The 26,163-nt window shown below is 46.6% G+C and overlaps 1 long non-coding RNA gene across 1 annotated transcript in view; it reads right to left on the bottom strand.

Annotated features, from left to right (window-relative positions):
• LOC129785289 (uncharacterized) overlaps positions 1-25,278 on the bottom strand; it is a 133,043-nt gene extending 107,765 nt beyond the window's left edge. Inside the window, exon 1 of the long non-coding RNA XR_008749097.1 lies at positions 24,993-25,278. This is a non-coding gene — a long non-coding RNA (uncharacterized LOC129785289). The remainder of the gene's footprint in view (positions 1-24,992) is intronic.
• Positions 25,279-26,163: the final 885 nt, after the last annotated feature.

Below are 26,163 nucleotides of genomic sequence, written 5' to 3'. Positions count from 1 at the left end.
ATTTCTACATAAACACTCACAGTGGTCTTCACCCAGGACAGCTATTCTATCTAGCCCCAACATCCACTTTCTGAGAGTGGTAAAAAGTATATAAAAATATGTGTGCATAGTACAGGACCCCACTTTATACCTCCCAGCAAGCAAAATGGCCAACTTCCTGAGCCAAGGTCTTTAACAATCAGTCATGGACCTACTTTCTACAATCATATCTAACTCCTATGACCAGGTGTATTTCTGTCCTCTAAAATATCCTATAGAAGTTAATTGCACTTGGACTGTGTGTTGTGAAAACACTACTTCCTTGGCTTACCTGCTACTGAGTGTTTTCACCACATGCCCCTGCACTTGTACGATGAGCAATTGGGAGTAAAACGTATTTCACTTCTCTGGTTGATAAATGCACATCTCCTCAGAATTGCCTCTTTCTAAACAAAAAAGCTTTCAATAGTCACCTTGTATATGAAAGCCCATCATCCTAGTTGCCCGCCTCTGCATTTCCTATAACTCTACTCTAAGGTTTCTCAGATAAACTGTCTGGAACTGCCACCAGTATTGCAGATGTGGGTGCAATATGGATTTATGCTTCACTTTGCTCTGAAGTCTGTTTGCCTTTTCTACTCCCTCTAAAAGCTGCAGTGAGGTTTTTAGCCAGCCATCTACAATGATTCCAACAGCCTTCTAGAGAGACAAGTTATTTGCAATGTCACCACACATCCCTAGAGCAAGCTCTTCCCACACACATTGCTTTACAGTGATGGGTAATGAATTTCATTTGCCATATTCTTGTCCAGTCACACAGATTCATGCGATCCTCTGGCACCCTATCTGTTAATGGGCAGGCTGAGGCAATCGTCTTTGTTTTGCAAATATTTGGGGATTTTTGTTACTCATTTCTAAGGGAAGTGATTTGCTAGGAAAAAACGCACATGTATGCTATGCTAACAGATAGCAACAGTAGCAGTAGAACGCTGAATAGTCCAAATCCTCATTAAATTATTTCATAACTACACTATGACCAAATTCCTTTTCCTTCATACTTTCAGAAAGCCTAAAGAGAAGTAGCAGCTATCAACAGCTAATGAATAAACATATTGCACTCTGAACCAAAGCTAACTGAAAAACATTTCCATCTCTCCCTAAACTGCAAGGATGTACCTGGGAGATATGTTTACTGGAAAATGGTACCTGTGCTCCTTCTAGCCAAACTCCCAGGATTTTAAGCACCACCCTCTGAAGGTTAGTCCATGTGAAAATATTAGCCACATGAGGACTGCAAAGTTTAATAACCAAGCTCAGGAATCCAAGGTCCTCATCAGCACCCAAAACCTGTGACAGGAAACAGCTGGCCCAAGATGTATGCCACCATCTCCCAACTACTCAATTACATATTTCAGTCTTCCATCGCTAGTTATCTGGCAGCAGGTATGGGGTTTCTTGAGCCACGTCGGGAAGGAGAGATTTCCACCCTAAGAATGGAAATAGTAGATACACTACTCTTTGCAATGTCTCTAGGAGAAACAAGGTCTAACCTTTTCTCAAGGAGATCCTTGTAGCACTCCAGCATCCTGCACTTTTCTAGTCACTCCCCTGTTGGTATTTGGGAACCTCTGCTACTAAAGAAGACAGGGAGCAGCATGCTAGGCAGTGAGTACATCCTCCTCTTTGTACTGTGGCACCAGCTGTGAGCATCCATTATCAGCTCCTGTGCAGCTGGTGATCCCTATTCCTGGAAAACCAGCTATTATATCTGGCTCACTTGAGATGCTTCCTGCTCCCAGCTAAGTCACACAAATAAGTACTGACTGTGTAGCCATCATCACAAGACTGACAGACTCACTTGCATGCTCCAAGTGAATTTGCAGCTGACTTGTAGTGATCAAAGACTGCCAGCTTGGTGGTGTGGTGTGGGGAACGATACCAGTAGCATCCATCCCTCATTACACACGCTAGCAGCTAGGGATCTGACAAAGCTCACAATCCTGTTGTGGTCTGCTTGTTTGCATGGAAATTCTGGACCTCCTGCTCATCCTCCCAAGCTCTCTGCATTGTATGGGCTATAAATGAAAAGCAGCAGCCAGTAAGACCCAGGGGGTTCCCCACCTATGTAGGACAGCAGGTGAAAAATATTTCTGCACAGAGATGCCATGGAAGGAAAAGGAGTTCTCTTATGAGTTTCTAGGAAGAAATCCCAGCAGATAAAACCAGCAAGGTGCAGAACTCTGTGATGTGCTGGAGTTCAGGCATATATTTCTCTATCACCAGCATTAGGAACACAGGTTAGCAGGTTTGACAAGTAGCAGAGTTCATGTACATTTAGGTTGGAGAACAGATGGCAAGTCCGAAGACCTAGCAAGCAGCATAGCACTGCTGCAGTAGAACAGATCTGAAGGGTACTGGCAAATTAAACTGAACAACAAAACAACTTGGCTTGCCTAGGGAATTGCATACTGGAAGTGAGTGCAAGATGTGACCCCAAAAAAGAAAAAAAAAAAAAAAAAAAAAGGCAGCATTCCCCTTCCTGCTGCTGTAGAGAGAAGCTGGGAAAAAATGCTTTCTGTTTCATTCATTCATGTTTTCTCTTCCACATATACAATCTCAGATGACATTACATTCCAATCGGTATTGTTTCAGGAATTAGTCAGAATCCTAAAGGAACAGAAATATAATTATTGTAGTTATTTTTGGTGTAAACAAGAATCAAGAAGATTGCAGTTGTACAGAGGAAGCTGGATGTGTTGCAAAAGGAAGCCAAGTCATAAATAATTTAACAAAGGCAGAAACCAGAAGCCAGCCAGGAACTGTCCACTTCTAAAGTCACTTGGCTTATCTTGTCATAGATCAAAATCAGCAGCTGATTTGGGTTTAAAGGTGACCTGTGTGCTCATTTCAGCAAAGCCACGCTTGTGATTTCTTTGACTTTTCAAGGCATTGCTTTTGGCTCCATTCCACTTGACTTGTATGCAGCCCCAATTCACCTTGGGGAATGGCAGTATAACTCAGCACAATCACAAAAGGAGCCCCAGCATCTCTGCTGGCTGCAACAGTACAGATCACTGCAGGAAATATTTGCTCTGGCTGCATAGGATATTGAGCTCTGACCGCTTTAAGAGTCAAAGGCTGATATATCCTGAACCACAACACCACGGACATCGTGTGACTACCCTAACCACATACTGAGAGGGGAAGGGCCTGCCTACACAGAGAACACACTTGGGATGTGAGGATTGTCTCCAAATGCTCTGCAATAACCAAGAGTTATGCACACAGAAAAATCAAACCCCTGGAAAAACTCCGAGCTGTGCTGGAAACTCTGCTAACAGTGCCAGAACTGTCACTGCAGCTTTAGCACCATTCCGTGCTCAGCAGTTTGCAGGAGGAACCAGAAGCAGGGCAGCAGTGGGAGGCAGCTGCAGCTCTGCTCTGTGGGATGGAAGATCTGCCCCAGAGCTCCCCAGTAGCAGGTGGTTGGGACATGCCCAGGCTGTGCCTAAGCCCAGCTTGATAGGATGAGGAGGGATGAACCAGAGCCGCAGCTCTCACTGGAGCTGCTCCAGCACCAGGCTGCCCTTCTGCCAGAGGCACAGAGAGGGCTGTGGGTCTGTGTCTAAAAAAGACAAGAGCAGCCTCTTAACCTTTACCAATAAATTAATACACATAAGTAAAGATATGTCTGTGTAGACAGAAGATAAATTTAAATGACAAAAATATAGTTAAAAATACAGATAAATTGAAATAGCAGCTAGACTTATTGGCCAGCTAGAGGCAGAGCTGCCAGGTCTCACATCCCTCAGAGGGTCCATAGGCAGGTAGCACATCTGTCAGGACCAACCTTCAGAAAGCAAGTCTTCCTCACAAAATATCCCACAGCTTGGGAAACCAAAGTCAAGCTTTCCCTACCATGTGACCTGCACTTCATGGCCTTGCTAACCAATAATTGATAAATTACAGGAATTAACTAGCAGGGATTGAAAAATATTTATTTCTTGGGCAAGAAGTCAAACAAAGGCCTCCTACACACATGCAGAGAGACACTAGAACCTCTTTCCCTTGCACAACTGCCGCAGACTATTTTCTGTTTGCCACTTTGCCACCATCAGTTTGAATGTCAATCTGCATATCTAACCCATTGCAAGCCCAGGTAGACTACAGCCCAGGCAAATCTCCAGAGTGATTTCTTCCTGGCACCAGCAGACACCTTCTTCCAGTGCTCTGCTCTCAGTGTCCCAAGGGAGCACGGATCCCATTGCCAGTGCTCCAGTGTCACCACTCAGAGAACTTTGAACCACACTGGAAGGAGAGGTGCCAGCAGTGCTGTGAATGGGACCACAAAGAGCTGGGCAAGCTGGGTCTGTCAGCAGTTATTCCTGCAGCCAAAGGCACAGGGACAGATTAAATCTCTTAAAACCACCCATGGTTCTTGTGGGAGGAAAACAAATACCACTACACACTCTGGAATGACTAATCCAAAATAAGCATATGCAATCTCCACATCAGGCTGGGATGTGAGTTCAGGCTGTGTGCTACAGCTTATCATTGATTTTGGATTTCCCAAGTACAGGTTTTGGTCTAACGGGAGACATGATGGAAGGAGAGGGGCATCTTGACTGCCAGACTAGTGAGTGTAGAGGAAGCCAACTATGCCCCCAATTGGCCAGTGAGAATTTCCCTGTGTCAGCACTACTCAGGGCAGGCCTGGGCAGTATTGATGTCTTTCCTCAGGTAGAACCCCCCTTTTTAAGGGCAGCACCTCTCAGATGCTGGCAGCTCCGTGACTGTTACTGGTATCTTTGCATGGAGACCAAGTCTGACTCCCATGTGCAATAAGCTACGTTGCTCCAGCTAAGCACCTTTGTTCCAGGCACAGACATGTGGGAAGATGCCACCCGTCCATCCCTCACATGACCCATCCACTGTGGTGCCTTTTGCTGCTGGGAAACCAACGGCTGGTAAACCAAGAGGCTACACACTATACAGGGACCAAACTGTCCTTGCTCTGCCTCTGCAGACTGAGCAGTGATGGGAAAACCTGCCAGAGGTGAAGACCAAACGAGCTCACTGTGCCCAGGGGCCATGACAGACACCTTGTCTGTGTCACCCTACCCTGTCACATCCAAGCCCTGCCTGACAGCATGGCACAGCCAGCCTTGGACTGGTGCAGAGGAAGAGGCAAGGAGTGTGGCAAGCAACCAGACTCTCCTGCCTTGTCTGCCCTTCTCGCACAGCCTTTTTCCTGGTGCAGTAACAGCCATGCCCCTGCAGTCCTTGCACCAAGATGCTTGGGGACAGTGCCAATTGAGAGAACTGCTTTTCTACTCCACTGGTCTGCCACCCGAGCATGTCCTTACTCAGCCTGTGCTTAAGTGCCAGCCTTGCTAAAATGCCACAGCAAACTCCCCTCATTCAGGCTTGCATGCTGGCAAGGAAGGGGGTGATGGAGCCCCGTCCTGTAGTTTCCTTCAGGAAAAATAGACAGCTGTATCTACCAGGGCTGTCAATTTGGGCAAAAAGTTTCCAAGCAGAAGGTGACACAAAACCCGTTCCAAAGCAGCAATGCATTGATTTGCATGAAGTGTCATATGTAGAACCTACAGACATTTCTTATTGATTATTTTTCTCCCAGTTCACCCTGACATAACTGTTAATAGGAAGGTGAGTTTTCCTGTCCCAGTCTCTTAGGAAATTGAGGCACGAATTGGGTATTAGATTTGTGTTGGATTTGCTAAGCTCCCAAGCCAGCTTTCTCTCCTGTGAGCATTACAGCCTCTTCGTACAATGCTGAAGATGAGCAGCCCCACAGAGTTCACCTGAGCACATGTAGCAAGCGTCAGCTTTTGCGCACACAATGAGACATTGGGACAGGTGAAGGAGTTGCTCTTCTCCCAGGAAAAGACACAAAAAGGCACCCAAGGCTTAGGGCTATACTTCTCAGCAGAGGATATAGGTTAAAATTAATTCCAGTACCAGTTCAAGCTATGAGAGCTGTGAGAGGTTATAGTGGCAACCCCAGAAAGTGCTGCAGTCAGTCACAGGCTCATCTGTCAAAACCCTCGAGTACTACTGGCCTCCTTAATCAGAATTACCCAGCTGGAGTAGGAAGTTATCATTTCCAGATAAATACCCATCTACCCTCTACATACATAAATGAGTGCTGGTAGTCCAAGTAGTCTTTCTCTTTAGCAGAAAAGAAAACATAGAAGGTTTATGGTAAAAAAAGATGACTGTTTAATTATCTTCTGATAAAGTCTAAGTTTCAGTATGTTTCTTGGTTTAATATTAAAGTCTACCCAATTCTTTATCTCTAATAAGCTAGTCTACATTATTAATATCAAGTTACAAGGAATTTGTCAGCAATGCTGTTTGAACAGAGCCTTGGTTTCACACCATCATGAGTTTGTCACGTTGCATTACCAATTTATCTGTAATTTGTTGCTGTTTGACTGGCAGCAAGGAAAATATCCTCGGCTTTACTACATAAATTAAACCCTGAATGATGCGTACTCTTTCACTAAAGGAAGTCTGACCTGTTTAGACTTTACTGTAGGAAAAAAACAACTTTTTCTGACCCAAAGATTTTCCTGTGCTCAATTTCCAGACAAACTTTAATAACATAGAAATTCTTACAATAAGAACTGACTTCCCAGCAAGTTAGGTGTCTGGATCATTTCCCTATCTGGATGGGGAAAACACAAGGTCTAACATTTACTTTGACTTATAAACATTCTCCTGAGAAAAAAAACCACACACACTATTGAGTCAACTAACTAGCTCACCCTTGAGTCTAAGTTCCTACGAAATTCAAACACACCACTCCATCAAAGGGGCTAGCTCAGCTCCTGTTGGCTCAAAACCGTATCAAGAAAGGAGAGTTTTAGTGATGTTCCCATAAAAAGAAAAGCAGTGTGAGTCAAAGTGAAATCCCAAACTTTCCAGTGTTTCTTTTAAAACCAGTGGGTTTAGGAGTAAGCTTGATATTTGGCAGCTGCTACACGCGCAGGGGTGCATTTAAAAATGCAAGAGCTCCTCCTGATTTTACTCACATTGAGGTGGGTTAGAATAACTCCAATGAGCTAAGCCAAGTGACATCTCAGAAAGAGGATGCAAGTAGGAATAGAATAAAGCCCTCAGAGTTTAACTTCTCCAAATGGGGATTTCTGTTTAAGATATTTCAGTGTGACCTATCCACCACTGAGCCGCTGACACATGCCTATATAGTTCCAGGCAAGAAATACCCCTGTTGCTAAAACACAAACCCAGCCCTCATTTCCTTCCAGTGATGTACAGAATAGCGGTTTCCAGCCTCTTCAAACATCAGCACCACTTTAAGACAACAAGAAGCCAGGTCTAGGCACCCACTGATTTGCACTTCAGTTAAAACCAAGGACACAGATAAGCTCATCCCAGCCTGCTCCAGCACCTTCCCCCTATTTTTGCCTGGTCGTACATGAGTGCGGAAGGAAGCAAACCAAGGAAAAGCCCTGGGGAGCTGCTGGGAGCTCCCAGCTTTTCCAGCTGCCTTTTTCAGCCCAAACCACTCCCAGCAAACAGCAAGGTGGGCACTCAGGGACATAGTTTAGTGGTGGACTTGGCAGTGCCAGGTTAATGGTTGGACTCTATGATCTCAAGTGTTGTTTCCAACCTAAACGATGCCACGACTCTATGATCAGTCCTGCTTCATCAGGACCATCTGGAACTCAGATCCGAGAGCTGTTTCTAGAGAGTGACCACAGCAGAACCATGTAGGGCTGGAAAAGGCATTCATGGAAAATAAACTCAGCAGAAAGCAGCAATATGAGAATGAGCTGCTACCAGGGAGTTTGAAGCAATTCTCAGAACAAGCAGGAAACACCGGGAAGGTTGACAAAAGAAGTGCTGGGATTGCTAAGGGACTGCCTGCTAGACATCAGCTAATACTCTGAAACAAGGACTTTGTGTTGCAATCTCAATGTCCACAAGCAGGAGTGAACAGTGCTTCTTTCTGACTCCACGTTACTAGAGATGTTTTTAATAGAAAATTCCCACCATTTCTAATTCCACACGAGCTGCAACAGGTTCAGCAACATCAGGAGCCTTAGTGGAGATGACCTTAAGCCTTTGGTATCCATTTGTAGGATCAGGTGCCATGGATGTGCTCCTGGCAGAAGTCAGATAACAGTGCTGATGGGAACCAGATACTCCTCTCTGAGGGCTCCTGATGTCGCTGCAGGAGGCAGCAGTGATCTAGCACTGCACTGCTTATGCTTAGTTTACTGGAAAAGCACTTTGTTGTCCTGATCCCCCCAACCATCAGGAGAAGTTTTAGGTGCTGCACAGAGGAAAGAAGCTCCTGGACCATCTCCTGAGCTCTAAAAACCCCCATTAACTAGAGCCACCCTCAGATCAGTACTATAGCAGGTACTGAGCAGGCAAGAAGAGATACTCCCTTAACAGGAACCTGCTTAGCTTGGTTGAAGCTGGGCCACTGTGGAATGTAACACAGGTTAAAAGCCTAAGGCAAAAGCTGCGAAGTGCTAGAAGTGCTAAGGGGAGTGGACATCAGAGGGAGTTGCAGAGATCTACCACATGCACACTCTGTTCTTACGGTCTGCCAGTCATCTGCTTGAGAACCCCCCCTTCTGTTCACCATTTAGGGAAACAGACCATCAAAGCACCCAGGCTTTTAGGTGGGAGCAAGCAAATCCCTGGATTTGATGTACAGGTGAGCAGACAGGTGCTCCAGCTGCAGGTGGATGAGCTGCACCTTCTCTGTCCTCCACAGTGCCCAGCTCAGCTCAGCCTGCTGGAGCATGGCAGTTGAGGAAGCAACATCCCCAGGTCCTGCGTGGCACCACAGCAGAACATGCAGCACATGGCAGTGGTGTTAAATTTAGTTTTTCTAGGGCTGCCTGCTGACTTTCTGTTCCTGCCAAGCTGGCCCAAACAAAAACTTCTAAGTCCTTTTTGATGCTCAGGAAAAAAGGTTTTTTCCTCCAGCAGATATGACCCTTCCCATTTTAATTACACCAGTGTTAAAATACAGAAGTGAAACCTCTGTTGAAAGGGAGTTAGCAATACGAGCAAAAAGCATCTTAAGTCTGTACTGACAAATCAGCAGACATCCACTTTGTATAAGAGCAATTATGATGGCAAGGACATAGCCTTTGCCTTGGAGCATGGCTGCAGGAACATCAGTTCAGGAAAGGCTGCAGCAGCTACGCAGCAGTCCAAGCATACATGGATGACCAAGCACCACCATTGCTTTCCAGATGCCTCTCTAGTTTTTAATTACCCTGCCTGGGCAAGAATTCTTTGAGCATTTCTCAATTCCTTCATCACAGCCCGTACCAACACAGGGAAATCAAAGTTCTGTCATCTAGTAACAGGCTTTCCAAATTTTTTAGATCAGTGTGAATATGTGCAGGGCCATTTTCCTGAAATCAGCATTCCCTTGATCTATCTTGGCTTATCTTGCCTCAGCAAACTCGGGGCTTGTGAACACACAGCTTGGAAAAACTTAGTTTAAATCTCTGCAAAATTCTTTAGTTAAACAAGTTATACATGCCTGCTTCCATACATTTTTAGCAAACTGGCTTCCACTGATTAATTTTGTGCTTAAAAAGTACCTGCAAAACAGTTAAACTGCTGCAACATCTTTTCTGGGAGCACTAAACTGGGTGAAGGTTTATGGACCATCAGAGACAATACTGTGTTATTATGGGCCTGTCGTTTAGTTTCCTGTAGCATGTAATTTTAGGGAAAGGCTAGATTTCTTGACACTCCTGTTCCTAGGAGGAAGGTATTCTAGACCTTGATGGTCAGAAAACCTCCCAATTTGCAGTCAAGATATGTTAGTCATTAATTCTCATGGGCTTCTTCTGAGAGCACTATCCTTCAGTTTAGGCTCCTGTCCCTTCCAAATATTCAAACTTTTCATTTTGCTTAGCCTTCTTGTAAGCTTCTTTTTAAGACAGTACTGTTTAATAAATGTTCAGCATCCTTGGACATCTACATTGTCACTCTTCACAACTGCACCACACTGGGGATGAGGATCCATTACTACTCACCTAGTGGAGCCTCACACTAAATTCGCCTTTCTCACAAGATCATCATATTGATGGTTCATAGTCATCCTGTGATCAGCCAGTACACTGACATGTTTCTCCTTCTCAGTATTCTCTAACTGATGAGGCCCCTGCTTAAAAATAGTTTTTCATTATTAGTCACTGAGCACCCTTGCACACTATACTGCTGAGTTTCAGCCTATTTTCTACCACTCTGGTCTCAGCATTCCTGGTATGATATTCTGGCCCTTCCCCTGCTGAAGTTGCTTCCTAACTTCTAGCCAAAGCACATTTTGTTAACCAGCATCAGGTTTTCGATCCAGGGGAATTAATGAAAGTAGTAGATAAGGTTGATCCCTAAGGAGTACACCTCACCTTCAGCCATCCCATTATCTCTAATTTTGATATAGCTCATTGCCTTCCAGTAGAGCAACTACTAATGCACCTTTTCTAACAAAGAATCATTTCCTAGGACTTACATATTGAATGATGTCCAGCTGGGCGAAGGGCCAGAGCAAGTCATGCTGGCGAGATTCAAGCTGTGAACTTCAACTGCTTAAGCTGGATAGATGCAAATGCTCTAGACACTCATTCTCATTTAAGGAATTGCTTGTTTCCAGTCAGCTCTAACTGATTCCCAGCGGGCTGAAACAAACTCATAGTAGACTCAAAGAGTTACTGCCTGACAACCACACTTCTGTCAATATTTGTGAATCATCAGAGGCACAAGCATGTTTATACATCACTGGAGAGAATGCATGACCAGCCTTGCACTCAGTTGCAGTTCACCCATGATCAAGGAGGGCCAGACACACAAACATTTCCTGCTGCTCAGCTCATGCAGCCACTTCACCTAAAAGCACCTTAAACCAAGTGCGTACCCAAATCCTGAAGGTTCCTCTGCAGGTTCTATGCCAGTTTGACAGGCAAAGCTTTTAATCACAGCTTTAATTAAATCTAGGCAACTTTCTTCTTCATTTACATACACATGGTCCCTGTTTCAACTCACAGAAATTACACCACCTTATCTGATCAGCTAGTCAAGTCACTGAAAGGACTAGTGTATCCTTACAGTAAGAACACGCTCTGAGAATGACTTCTCTGCCTTGACAGCTGGGAAAGACATGACATAGACAGTATGGAGCTAGGGAAACCTCTGAATAAAAGATTCCAGATAGCCAGGACTGAGGCCCCACCAATCTTCAAAATTACGTAGGAGCCCAGCTGCTCTTCCTGTAACTGCAAATGTGACTGAAGGCACACCTTTAAAGATACTTCTTTGATTTACTTGGGGATTTAGGCTGTACTTTCTTTACAGGCTTCTGAAAATACTACCAGAGGCTCCCAAATTCACATTTTCATCAAGATCAGCCTTCTTCTCCCAGCTTCTGATCTGGTTTCAAAGCTACAGAAAACAAAGATGGATATTCACATGCATTTAGACTTGATCCACCCAATCACACCATGCATGCACATTGATTAGGCTACACTCAAACTGGTGATGCTGGGACCACCCCTCAGGGATTTTGCATCTCTGTGAGGGTGAAGTGGCCCACATGCCTTAGATGAGTTCCCTTCCTTTTACATCATTATGGTGAGGCACGTAACTTTCACACTTTTCTTATTGGAAGGAGACAAAGGCAGGGTCTGCCTAGAGAAAGGGGAAGGGTTATAGCACAGAAAGACCACTCAGGCTTGGAGCCCTAATAGTGTTTCCGAGCTCTAGGCTACCACTGTAGTCAAAAAGCAAGCAAGCCCCACAGGAACAAGCCTCCTGGGCTAGGATAGCTGTACCTGGGGAACTCGCTCACCTTCAGTCATCACCAGCCCTCAAAACACTAACATGAGAGCCTGTCAATCACTTTGGAGCAAGAAATAAGACCATGGATCTCTGCAACCAGCACGTAAATTCACTTTTATTTAAAAAAAAAAAAAATTAAAAAAATCACACTCTCTGGGCAGAACCAGAGCCCCCTACCATTGCTCACCCTGCAGCACTGGGATATCTTTTCTCAAACGGCCAGGGCACTTCATGCTGAGAAAGCTGCTTACTTCATAACAAACTTGCTCATGTATGGCTCAGGTATAGATGGAATTTCTCAAGAGGAAAGCAGATGTATTAGGAAAACAATCCAGCTACACAGATCATTCCTTCCTATCTGCAGCACAGTGTCACTGGGGCTCCACTGTGCTCCCCAACCTCTCTCTTGAGATGGCAATGGCAAGGCAAGAGCACTGGTTTCAGTGGTGTCTGCGGGAACCACCAACCCACATAGAGGCCATCAGCTGCCACAGGCAATAGCTGCCGGTTTCAAAGCAAGACATTGGCTATTAATAGCATCCTAAAGTCACTTGGGACTGCGACCTCTTACCTCAAATATCACTCCTCCCCAAAAATATCTAGGGCATCATGACTTCACATTGCTCTCTGCCCTACACTGGCACATTTTTGATACCTCATCAGATATCGAGCATCCATTTTACCTAGCTTGTTACACAGAGAAAAGAGAAATTGTGCTACAAGAAAAGGATGCAGGAGTCACACTAATAGCATGTCTGCCTGCCACTGTAGCTGGATGCCAGAGATGCCAGCAAAATCCTGTAAACTCAGGCCAGGCTGATGAATGCCCTTGGGCACTACCACTCATACATAAGCAACAGCTCTTTTTTATCTTCTAGAATAAAAAAGGATTGATCAGTGGTGGGCAAGAAAACTTCAGCCTGACAGCCAAATCACAGAAGAATTTCCCCCACCACCACTCTGCATAGGTGAAGGGAAGGATTCTGGATACAACCTCCAGAGCACACACATGGTTTAGCACAGCCTGAGGCAGCTGAGGCAGGCAGGAATATTACCAGGCTGCCAGAGTCAGCTGCTGGATTGAAGCATTACCCATCACTGCCAGCTGTAAGCCTCCCACTCAGTGGCATTGACAACAGCATAGGCTGGCAAGGGGAGCCACTGGTGATGGGATTGCCATGGGAAATTTTAATCCATCCTGCAACACCCAGCACAGGATGCTGACGTTGTCTGTATTAAGTCCTTCCCCATGTGCCTGTAAAAATAAAGTCTCTTGTGACTGAGTAAAGGATAAAGGTCACAGCAAAACCAGCGAGTTTCACAAAAAACAGATAATTCTAAAAGAAAAAGAGAAGAGTTTTGTTCATTTCAGTGAACCTGAGTCAACTTTTCATCTATGTTTTTTGTGAAACTCCTCTGGCTTTCGGTGACCTTTCTCAGACAGCTGCACAGCACCAGCAGTCTTTGACAATGGAAGTTAAATGCATCATTGCACAACATGATGAAAGGAAATGGCCCAGGCCCTGAAAGGTAGATCTGAGCATTGCTCAAGATCTGTGTCCCAGAAGACTCAGACCCAAGATGTCATCTATAGGCATGCAAAGCCTCTGCACTTCCAAATCAAATCTGTCAGTAAGAGTGTATTCTTGACATAGATGTCCTACAAACACAATCTTGAAATTTCTATTTCTAAGGGCCTCACAAGTTCTTGACTTGCCAAAATGAGTGGCATAAGAAAACACTGCAGAAAAACCTCAGCCAGCTGAGTAGCACCTATCTGGAGACCATCTTGGATACGCTACAAAGATTTGGGTAATTTGCTTAGTATAGCTTCCCACACCCCCACACCCCCTCCCTTTCTTCTTTAAAGGAGACAGTAGAGGGTGATGAATTCAGAGGCAGGAGGAGAACACCATAGGAAAATGTCACTTTGCAGAACCGCTATTGAACTACAGATTCTTTGTAACAATGCTTGCAGTATCCTCTGGTTTGTTTTGCATCTGTCTGGGTAGGATCAAAAGCTGGGTTTCATTGCTAACATTACCTCCTCTCCAAGGGACAGTATTGTCTCACATCGTTTGGGACAGGAGCAGCACCAAGGAATTAAGAGACAAAACCTCAAGGCAAAAGGTTTTATGGGAAATCTCTCAGTATCTTTAAATATAGTAACATAGTAAATGTTACTATATTTAGAACAAATTAAATATAGTAAAATATTCACCTTTCTAGCAACAGTTTTAATTGCATTCCTGTTTTCATAAGAAAGCTTTTCTCGGACTGAGTTTCAATTCTGGATGACTTCAACAACCACTTCCTATTTCTCACCTCCAGCTGCGCAATTCCTTCTGTTTGTGCCTCTCACTGAGCAGTTTTTGTTTCCATTTTGGAGCAGAGCTGCTGTCACCTTCTCATCTAGGGCATCTTCCTTCCTATCACCTTCTCACTACCACTCAAACACCCTGCACATCTACTACCATTACCAATACAATGTGCTATATCGCTGGTTATGAAACAGTTCAGCAAAGGCGGGGGGGGAACTTTGCTTTGCTAATTAATAGGGTCAGGCCCTGTTGAAGACTCTTCTTTGTGGTTTAGCTGGCTTGCCAACCTACTGCCGTAAACCCAGCAGCATTCAAGCAGGTGAAGATGCAGTTAAGGTGGCAGGTGTACACCAGAGAGATTCAGACAACCTGCAAGTTACTGTAAGTGTGCTAGGAGGACCCTGTTGTGCACCAGTTCCTGTGCTTAGGTATCTTCCCTAAATGTGGCTGTGCCACATTTTTCATTACAATCCTGCTAAGCCAAGAGAGATGACACTCCTTGGCATGTGAGATTCATGATACTTCTCTACAGATGAACCGAATTCAGCTCCTTTGGACCAGCAACAGTGTGGTAGCTCCAGACTCCACTAGCACCCACCAGACCCAGGCTCTGGCACAGACCTGGGTCTGCCTGACTTGCAATTTAGAGAAACCAGTGCTCCTGCAAAGTTTACTTTCTGTCTTTTGCTTTGCCATCTTTTAACAGAAAATTTACTGACTCAGCACCATGTTCTAATGGCAGCATCATGCCTAGCCTCTGCCATCAACATGTCATGGCTGGTTTGGCAGCTTGTGACACTGGTGTCTGCCTTTTATTTGCTTAAGACACACAGCATAGGCACCAGTAGAGCAAATATCTTCAAAGCCCCAACTCTGTGGCAGGTCAACACCAGGTCCCTTAGAATCTTTCAAGATTCAAGCATTGCATCAAATTGTCAATGGAGAGGTGACCATTGGCAAGTGAGGAATGAGGCTTGAGCCCCCTAATAACTTCTTACTACCGAGTGGATACCATCTAATCTTGGGGAATTTCATCCCCAGGGTGGATTGCTGGAGTTCACAGCAGCTCAGCATAGGGACTGTGCCTGGTGGGGTATCTCCTGGGGCTGCACAGTAGCACTGGGGTCCACAGTGCCTGCTGCAGAGCACCTAGAGATTGCACACCCACACCTCCAGTAGGCACAGGGACCCTGCAGGTCAGGTTGGAAGAAGCTAACCTTCTCAGTGCCTCTTCCATGGCATTTACACACATCTCCTGAGTAAAGCTCACACGTGCTTGTGAAAGTACACTCACTGGTGATTCAGAAAATCAAAAGCACAGAAGGGCCACATGAGCAGTGTTACATGTAACCACAAACCACATCAGAGCCAGCAACCAGCTCGTATGATGGGAGAAGCTATAGCTCTCAGTTTGCTTGAAAAAAGGATGCTAAGAGGAATCCTGCAATCAGAGGAATTAAAGCATTCTTAGGCACTGAAAGAACTGTCTGAAGAGCAAAAGAATCGATCAGACTGGCAAAGTAATGGCTACAAGGTCTGGCTCACAGTAAATTTCAGCTAGTTCTCCCTTAGAGCAAGACTTTTCTGGGATGAGGAATAAGTTCCCAAGCTTGTCAATAGCTGTCAGCCAAATAAGCATCTGCCTTCAGACGGGAGCACATCCTAACTTGCTCCGTATCATGTTTCAGAAATGTGAGAGCCGCTCAGTGCAGGACACTAGGTGATGGAGGTTTTAACTCACCTTACCAGTGTTGTTAAGGTTTTCACACCCATGGCTGGTTCCAGCCCCATGATTTCACACTGGTGTGAAACAAGCCTTGTCAGGGCTAGGCATTGCCACAAGCTTAGAGGCTAGTTACAGAACTTCTGTTAACACAGTTGGGAAGGCCTCACAAGGTCAGAAAGTGGATGCAAATTCTCCTGCCTCCAGGTCTGGATCTCATCTTAAGCCTCCGGGTAGTGTTTTCCCATATCATCTTTTCCACATGGAGGTCACCTCACTCGCATTTGGCAGAACAAGACTGGGCTTACAGCAAGTTATTGTGAGTCTGGGTGGTGTTCTCAAGTCCTCACCCAACACCTCTAACAAGACTGCCACTGTGGCAGTGATTAGGTCTGGCCATAGAAACATCAAGTCTCCCGCAGCTGTGGCATGCATGCTGCCAAGAATTTGCTTGTTGGGGAGAAACAGAACAGAGGCAACTGCACAGCACCCCACTACAGAGGCAGCAGCCAAAAGATTAGAAAAAATGTCACAAAATAGGGTGTGTGTTCAGATGGAACCCCCAGTCCAAAGGCAGATAGTCAGTCACAAATGAGAAACCAAGTTGAGCAGTAATTGTCAATACCAATCAATGATAGCAACCACAGACCCTGTTGCTGTCAAATGTGTCCCTGATGACTATGGCATCAGCTTTCTCATTCAGCAGTTACTGAAAAAAATCTCCTCAGCTGGGAATAAAAAAATACATCTCTGGCAGGACACTGCATACTTATTCCCTCCTTGGCTCTTTGCTGTGCTCTCAGCTTCCCTTATTTCCTCTCCATGTTCTGTCTTCTTCTGCTGGCTTTGTCTTCTTCACAAGCTAGAATTGCATCCAGCTGAGTCATGGGCAGCAATGCAGAGACTAGTGTCGTGCTGGACACAGACCTTCCTACAAAGAAGAAAGCTCAAAAGGAAGCACAGATGCAAATCTGAAAAAGGAAGGGTCAGATGCTTTTGAACTCCTTTGCCGTTATGTCAGAGTTGTGCTCTGCAAGAAACAAATCCTGGCCTGCTCATCACTCAGCTTGTGTGCAGTGGAGCAACCACCGCTTTCAGTGATGGAAGAGGGCACCCTGTCCCAGAGCATCTATGAAACTGAAGCAGTTTTCCATCCCTGCTGTCTGAGGAGGCCTCGGACTGGCAGCTCCCAGAGAAGGCAGCTGTATTGCAGACTCTCAGTGCTTTTGTGATACTCTGCCAGCAGTGTGCTGTGCGGAGATTCAGAGCTGAGCGAGCCTCAGTTCATGCCTTTCCAAAGGCTGCACCAAGCACTGGCTGGAAGCTTCCACTCCTCTAAGAGGCAGCTTCTCCCATCTCCTGTTGACATGCTTACTCTGCATAAAGCTGCAACCCACTCCTGCCTGGCTCTAGCCAGTTAGGAGGCTGTAGCAGAAGGTGCCATTTTTCTTGCTTTTAGTTTTGGCTACAGAAGGCAGTCTTGTACTTCCAGACAGCTCAAACAGTGTTAACGTTACATCTGTTTGGCTTCAGAATAAACCCAGGGTTTAAAGATTTAAAAGCCTGATTAACTACTGTTCAGCTCTGAATACATCAATCCTTAGAGCTATGAAGTTATTAAAAAAACTTCATGTGACCAAGCTGACAGAGGATACATGTATCCACACCATCGGCACAGCATGCAAGCCCTGGTTTGACACAGTGCAGCCGCAAGGTAAGCACCTGAGCCTTAGCCCTGCCTTCACAGGGCTCCATGCTGTTCCCAGCTGTGTCAGAAATGCAGGTGCTCATATTTTCTTTCCTAGGACAGAAATACAGTCCCCTTCCCTTCCCATTCCCTACACAAGCTGGTGAATGTGTGCTGAATTAAAAAACAGGTGCAACAGTGAAGAGCACACAAGAGCAAGCAGTGGTGTCCTCTGTTAAGCGTGGATTCTTGGGCTTCCTCAAAGAGTACATCAGAGCTTGTCTAGTACCATGATTTAAACAATCATTTTAGTGACTATCTGTTTAAAAACTTTTCAATAGATTACCTTGCTAACTGGAATTAAAGGGGGGTGGGGGGAAGAGAGGATCCTCAAGAGACACATGGTCTGCTCTGTACTTCAGAAATGCTGGCCCTGGAATAAACACCATTGAGCAACAGCCTAACTGGGCACAGACATCTGTAGGCAGGATCCAAGCTTCCTTCAAGAAAAGCCAGAGACAAATGTTGTTTTAAAGGTAAGGGCAGGAGACAGGAACAGTTTTGCCCCATTACCCCCTTTCCTAATTTACAACCCGTGCTACAGCTGTCATGGTTTAACCCCCAGCTGGCAACCAAGCACCACGCAGCCTCTGGCTCGTTCCCCCCCAATGCAGAGGTGTGGGGAGAAGAACTGGAAAGGAACGTAAAACTCGAGGGTTGAAATGAGAACAATTTAATAACTGAAACAGAATAAGAATAAAAATAAAAGAACAATAGTAATAATAACAACAACAGTTATAATGAAAAGGCAGAGGGAAAGGATAAAATCCAATGGGAAAGGGAGAAAGGAAAACAAAAGACATACAATGCAACTGGTCACCACCGCTGACCAATGCCCAGCCAGTCCCTGAGCAACAATCCACAGGGCCGGGCTAACACACACACACCCCCAGTTTCTATACCAAGTATGACATCCTATGGTATGGAATACCTCTTTGGCTGGTTCAGGTCAGCTGTCCTGGCTGGGTCCCGTCCCCTCCATCCCTCTGGCTGGCAAGGGCCCGAGAAACTGAAAAGTCCTTGATTTAATATAAACATTACCCAGCAACAACTGAAAACATCAGTGCTTTATCCACATTGCTCTCACACCAAACCCAGAACTCAGCACTGCACCAGCTGCTTAAGAAGAAAATTAACTCCATCCCAGGTGAAACTCAGACAATGGCTCTGATGCTCACACACAGCATGCCAGCTTCCTTTGACTCATCTTCCAGCTGCAGCCCCCCTCTGCTTCTGGCTGCTTTAACCTGGGCTTTGCTAGCTGGTGCAGTGAGGAACAGAGCATGGGTCTGATGAGCATCTTCTGAGAGCACATCTTCATTCCTGGGAATTGGGAAAACACCCACAGTTTTGACCAGGTCACCTTCCAGCCAGAGAGCACCTCCAGATACTCCTGATGAAGTTCCTCAACTCAGGAACTTCACACATGTATGGCATGACACAGCACAAAGAGCACAACATGCAGTAGCTGTCTTCCCCTTAGCCCTGTCATGCTCCCAGAGCTCCAGTGTCACACACACAGCTCGGGCACGGCTGCAGGTAGTTCACAGGCCAGTTCCCCCTGGCCACTGGTGCCCCTTACGTTGGGCTAAACCATGGTCTGTTGTAAGAAGACACAGCCCCTTTGCACATTGACACTTCCTGTCACTTCTCCACACAGCCAGTAAGAGAAGGATGTGCTACTCCTCCATTACCACACTGAAGTAATTTCTGACTTGCACTATCCTCATGCATTTTGTGGTTCGGGGCTTGCACTCAAGCTCAGCCACTAAGCCCTTCGATTCCCCACATCTGAGACATCAAACACCAGATGTACCATGCAGGGAGACTGCTTGTCCCTTGGAGCGGTCTCCCAAATCTCTACTGCAGGGCTGAGCATCCCAGGCAGGCTAAGGCATGCTCTAGCCTGGACTGGTGGCTCTGGAATAAGGGACAAAGCAGGGTAGAGCAGAGTAGGAAGAGTTTGTGTAGATGAGGGGAGGAGGGAATGGGATTTGAGGAACAGGGCTCCAGGACCTTTTCAGGAAAGAGAGAGCAGGATCCTTCCTCAGGTGCAGGCTTTGGCCCCAGGCTCTTTCCAGCAAGCTGAGGCCACCCTGCCCTTTCACAGACCTTCCCTGCCCTCTAGTGGCTCTGTGCGAGACGACACGCACTGGAAGAACCTCTTCTTCCTCCTCAGCCTCCCCAGCAGACAGGTGGCCAGCTGCCCTCTGGTACTGGCAGCACCCTGTCTTGCAAGGAGGTAAAGCAAAGCAAGCTGCTTTGGCAGGGAAATGCAGGTCTCTGGGGTGGGACACAGGTTCAACCAACACCTGAGGATCTGGGGAGCAGAGAGACACATTGCTCTGCCAGCAGTGAGCGAGGGGGAGCAGGGCTCCTTCTCACCATCCTGACCTCTCTTTGCAAAGAGACCTGCGAGCCCTTGCTGAAAGCAGTCACTGTGCTCAGAGACGCAGCTGCCAAGATGGTGTGGAAAGAGCCACCTGAACCTGGAGCTTTAAAGAGTTTGTATTTCCCTCTGTGACCCAGCATACATAAATTCCTTGATACACAGCCTGATGTCCATCTCATAGGGAAACCGCAAGCTGATAAAGCATCTTCTTCTCAGTGGAAGTACAACTATACCAACCTCTTACACAGCAGAGACCAAACCATGCCACAGAGGTGGAGTCAAGTCAGCAGCTGGAGGGACTCACTGCAGGCAAAAAGCAAAAACCTCTCTTCTGCCATGAAACAAAAGAAGCTTTCTTGGCAAGGGACAGATTTCACTGGGTTGTGCGGGCTCCTTGCGGGGAGCCCTGACCACAATAACAGAACTTGTCCCACCAGGGTGCTGCCTGCGAGTTGGTAGCGTTAACCTGGCCTCAAGCTTCTACAGGCCACCTCCTGGTCATGCGCCATCCTGTGCTATAAGATCCACATCTGCCCCCCCTCCTTTGCCACCACCCTTCTGTTCTCACTGCATGAGATGGCAGTGTATGAATCTGTGCTCCATCTCTGCTGTTTATAAGCCAATAAACTCATAAACCACAGCTGAGACCACTGCTTGTCAAACCCTGGTTTATACAGGTATCTATAAGTCTGTGCTGAAACGCCACCAGTGCCACCATGCAGCAGCACCATGATTTATTCACATTGTCAAAGTAAAACCAAGGAGTCCCCATGCTGGACACTGTGCACACACATAACAAATCAGCATGTCCCACAGAACTGCTAATTAAATACATGCTTTAGAGAGCCCACATCACAAACCGAATACTTCCAGATCAATCCAGTGCTCTGGCAATTTTCAAGAGGTCAGTCCTTATGGCAAGAGAAGAGAGCACACAATCCATATGATTCACATCTGATAAAACATCTGTGCATCTCTCCATATGAGGAAAGACAGCAAAGGCAGATGTCATGAAGCAGTATCTTGCCAACACAAATCTTCCCACATCCAAAATAAAAAGCACTGAGGGATAACAGGAAAGCCGGTGCTTGGGTGATTTCAGCAAGCACAACCCCACAGTGTGGCACAATCGAAGGCATTGCCCACCAATCCAGTGCAGGGCCCTTGCCTTGGCTCTCCCATGGGCAGCTGTGTCCTGCAGGCATTTTCTCAGTGGACAAGAACATGGACCTGGAGCCTGACAGCTTTAAAGCATTTGTATTTCCCTCTGTGGCCCAGCACACTTTAAAGGTCCCCAGTCTTATAGGGAAACCACTAGCTGAGAAAGCTATGTCCTGCAGGGCATGCCCCAGGCATCAACGCTTTCAACCTTGTCCTCCTCCACCACCAGTGTGACTTCTGGCAGTCATCCCCTTGTGGGATGGAGAGGTGGTGCTGAACTTGCATGGAGGTAGGTGTCTTTGAACAAACTGAAGGCTGAATACTGACAGATCTTGCTTAAAAGTAGTATACACATCACCCTGACAGATGCTTTGGTACTCAAAACAGGCAGCGTCAGCCTTGATTTATCTGTGTTTCTACCCCTTCACTTTGAAATGAGCATAGCCTGTCCATCCCCAGCATACCCAGAAGATGGTAAGCTTAGTCTTCCTGCAGTCACTCACACAGGAGGCGCCAGGGGAGCAGATGGGAGCAACTGAGGGTTCACACAGTTTACAATCAGGCAGCCACACATCACCATCTAGGTATCCAGGAGAGACAAGAGAAATCCTGAACACCCACTGTTTTGCCAAACAGAGCAGAAATCTTACAGGAAAAAAAGTGAGAGCCACAATGTATCAGGACTGACCTGGCAGCAGTGTGTATACTAGACTCTGGGCCCACAAACTCTCCTTGTTTTCTGAAGTTCTTATTTAAAGCCAATGTAATCCCAACACAGGGTGATACACCCTTCTCATTGCTCCTGCAGGCCCTGCTCCTCCCACCCTGCCTGCACTCCCCCGTCAGGCTTTCACCTAGGGCATCCTTGCCTTGTTTTGCACAGAAACATCAGCACTCCATCCCACGTGTGCCAGAGCACTACACAGAGCTACCACAGAGGAAAGGGTTGGAGTACAAGACAGAGCAGGGCAGAAAGCAGGCAACCTCAAAGGGCAGCCTAGTGCAAAGCAGGAAAGAGAAATGCCACCCCCGGGAGTCCCCATCTGCTCTGTGTAAAGGTGACCCAGTCCCAGGTTGCAGCTGAGGAGCCTCAGCTCTTTGATCTCCAGAGCTCATTTGAATTTGAGGAGGTGGGGTTGCCCCTGGAGCTGCTACAGGCAGCCGTGTCCAACCACCTGTGAAGCTAAGAAGGAGTTGTCGTTATCAGCCATAGTGAGATTATCTCTTGGTTTCCTGGAGGGGTGACAGGGTGAGTCACTCAGCAGTGGGATGGTGGTTTCTTCATGTGCTTATTGGAGCAGCCAAAATGTGTAGGCAGGGTAAAAACAATGCAGATGCAAGTGATTATGGGGGCAGGCAGAATCATCAGGAAGATAGTATTTTTCCTACTTATTTGGGTACGTATAACATTCATGACACCAATGTGCAGAACTGCGTGCACCTCTGCCCTCCCCTGTGCCATGGCTGATAAACACTGTGCTTACATCCCAGAATTCAGAGCTCTTTGGTCTGCTCCAGTGCCATGCTGCCCTGCCATTAGCATTTCTGCTCTGCTTCCATACATATTTACTGCCCTTCCTCTCTGCCTACCACCCAGGAAGCCCTCTCTGTACGCTCCTCTAGGGACTTCACCCAATACCAGACTTGACCTCTCGGCAGCCTTCAGCCCAGGGCAGGATAAACTGGGGAGGTTTCTTACGCCAGGTGCCACTTTGGGCAGCGAGGGCACAGGAGGCTCTGGGCAGGCAGGCGACGCCACCCAGATGAGCTGCCTGCCTGCTAGGAGGGCAATATTCATTCCCCCACGCTCTTGACAGCAACTCTCTCTCAGCCAGCAGAACCAATAGCAGAGGGACTGGCCTCACCTGATACATGCCCCTTTGGAAGGTAGGATGAGACAGAGCCACAGGGACTGACTCATGCCTTACTGGTACAACTTTTCTCTGTATCCTTGCCCTCCCAGGGCACAGCTTTTCTCACTGCTGGGCTGCTCCCAGGCCTAAGATACAGTTCCCACACAAGAGGAGAAAAGGGCTGTACCTCCTTTCAGGCACAGCTCTCCCATTTGCTCCTCCACACACCCACAGACAAAGGCCTCCTCATCAGCCCCTCCTCACTCTGCGGATGCTGGAGACTAACCATTCAGGAAGAGCAAAAAACCCTTCCCAGGACAGCTCTGTAGCACAAACCTCTACACTACCCAATACCAACGCACCTTTCATCCCACCCAGAACAAAGCCATAAGCACAGTAATAAAGCCCAAGGCACGCAAGAGTTAACAAGGGCTAGCTTTCCTCACCACTCCATACCTGCTGCCCAGGCGGGTGGCAGCATTTTCACAAGGAGCAATGCTCACAGAATTAGCCATTCTACAAATAAACATACTAAAGTCAGAAACATGGTGTAAAACCTTGGAAGAAAAGGCATCATGAGAATGTTCTTGTCCTAACAACAGAGTTCCAGCTAGCACAAATGTCTTGTATCTTTGGGGATGATTTTGCAAGGGATTTGAAAAATCAACTTCCTTTACCAGCCAATATGGGGAAGTAAGCCACCAACATGGTTTTCAAACAAATACTTGAATGAACAGAAGACTGCTAGCTGGGAAATAAGAAACATCTTGTTGTCTCAGACCTGGTGACAAACATGCGTCCCTCAGCAGAAGGCCAAATGAATAAGCCTGGGCAGTTGCAATGCTTTTGCCTAATCAGGGAATTTAGAGCAGGACAAAAGGGCTTTGAAAAGAGGAACAGTATTTCTCCCACTTATTTAGAAGCAGCTCATTTCATACATAAAAAGTAACAACTCTGAGACAAAAGTCTCTGCTTGCCCATACTGCATCACTACTGCATGGATGACAACATGAGGCATTACAGGATGGAGAGGCACTGCAAGGAATGAAACCTCCTCACTCAAAACCTTTCAAAAACCTTCCCGGACTTAGGAAAGGAGAACTCCCGCCTTCCAGCCTCACCCAACAGTTCCAGACAAGCCGATTTTACATAGGTGCTACAGCAGGAGGGCCTCACTCTGGGCACAGCTTTGAGGTCCCTGGCAGGAAGATGCTCAGCCTTTGCCATTCAAACAAACCAGAGGGGAGTACGTGATAGTTACAAACAAAATTAAAATAAGCAATAAAGAGGGTTTTGTATTTCAATCCCTCAACACAGTTAATCAATATACACACACAGTTTCTTTTTTTTTGGCCATTTTCCGGCCCCACTGCACAGAGGAGAAGGCTAGAAACACACTCAGCTGAGGCACAACAGGGCAAGAAGACAAGGCGCAGAGGGAGTTAAAAGACCCCTTTATACACGGGCTGCTGCCAGCTAACTCTGGAGCACCAGTACACACCCATTTGTTCTGAACCCTGCTGCTGCTGCTGCTCTCTTTTCTGTGCAGGCTCCCAGAGTGCAGAGAAGTCCTGGGTTAGAGCAAATGGCCTCTTTGCTGCTAGACCCTGGATCAGCACTGGTCTTCAGAGGAGGCAGGAGGGCTGAGTGGGTAGAGCTGCTCTCCCTCCACCCAGACATGGAACCAGTGTGGTGGTGGAAAAGGGGTTATTTTCTTTTAAGTCTAATGGAAATACCTACTGATAGTACCTTATCTCACCAGATCAGCTTTCAGAGGGGAAGCATTTGTACTTGCTTCAGATCAAACAGTGCCTGAGAGAGTGTGAAATAAACTGCATAGAGATGTCCCCCAGCACTGCTCTTGGACTCAAACCCACCCCAGGCAAGGCATCCATCGCCACCTTGGAGCAGGACCCCTTCCACATCATAAGGCTGCAAAGTCCCTCTTCCCCCTTACCTTGCACAGCAGTGTCCACAGCCAGCTCCATCCCGTGATGGCAGTTGTTCTGCTCCAATCCAGTGCGCTCCAGTCTGCACCAGTGGGTTTATGGCAGGAGAGCTGGGAACACTCAGGTTGAGGTGCCAGATGCTGAGGGGCAGCCTCACACATGCCTCTTTAGTCACTTTGGCTCTTACATGTCAGGCAACAACCTGAGGGAGAGCTGGTGCTCAGAACTGCATGAAGGGAGCACAGATCCAGTCAGGTAAAATCATCAAGACTGATTTCACAGGTGGTTTCCTTTCTTGTAAACACTTTTTGATCCCTGTGTGACTGCTGGTTAGCCGGGTCTCACTCTCTTTCCTTTGACTGCATTTTCCTGTGTGAAAAACACACACAGGATTTAAGGTTCATATTTTGGTGTATGACCACAGAAGAATATTTTTCATGACTGAAGACCCACAGGTTTCAAAGGCCTGCTAGTAGGGTCATATGGAGCTGCACATGAGCCAAGGTCACAGAGGCACAGCTTTCACAGCTAGGCAGCATAGATGAGACTTGAGATTTTAAGAGCCAAGGTGCACAAATACCTCTACTGCAGGTATCAGTGACACAGGAGGGAACCAGAGCAATCCACGTTGAAGAGGGTTTTGCTGCCCTCAGCATTTCTCCAGCCCCTGTACTACCAGTTGTCCCAAAGGATCACCAGAAACATGGTCCCAAGCAGTTATACCAAGGATGCAATAACTATACAGCACTGCACCACCTGCTGGGTCAAACCAAAGGCCCCCCAGCCTCTGTCCACTCTCTGGCACTACCAAATAATGGTTATTTGGTGGATTATTAAGAACCCAAGCTTCTCCTTTTGAAGTACTTTCTCAGCTACCAGAGATTAATTAGTGCCAAGCTGCTTTCAAACACATACAGCAAAACCCAAGTCAGTGGTAATACCCTAGGCCTATGCAGCTACATCAAGCTGCAAGAGTTTAAAGCATGAAGGTAGAAGAGCACACAGCCTCTACCTCCCAGCCATCACAACACAACTAAATTAGGCCCCACCCACCTTTACCATGCTTGAAGTAATTTGCCCAATTCAGCCAATTAACCTTTGGCTGAACCTTGTTCTTCACACAGGTGTGAGGATGCTTCAAATCAGAATTCCTCAGGTTAATCACACATCCCTGTGCAA

The sequence above is a fragment of the Falco peregrinus genome, chromosome 10, assembly GCF_023634155.1.
Source record: "Falco peregrinus isolate bFalPer1 chromosome 10, bFalPer1.pri, whole genome shotgun sequence".
Lineage (NCBI taxonomy): Eukaryota > Metazoa > Chordata > Aves > Falconiformes > Falconidae > Falco > Falco peregrinus.
Note: the sequence above shows the minus strand (reverse complement) of the source record. Positions and strands in the feature narration are given on the sequence as shown.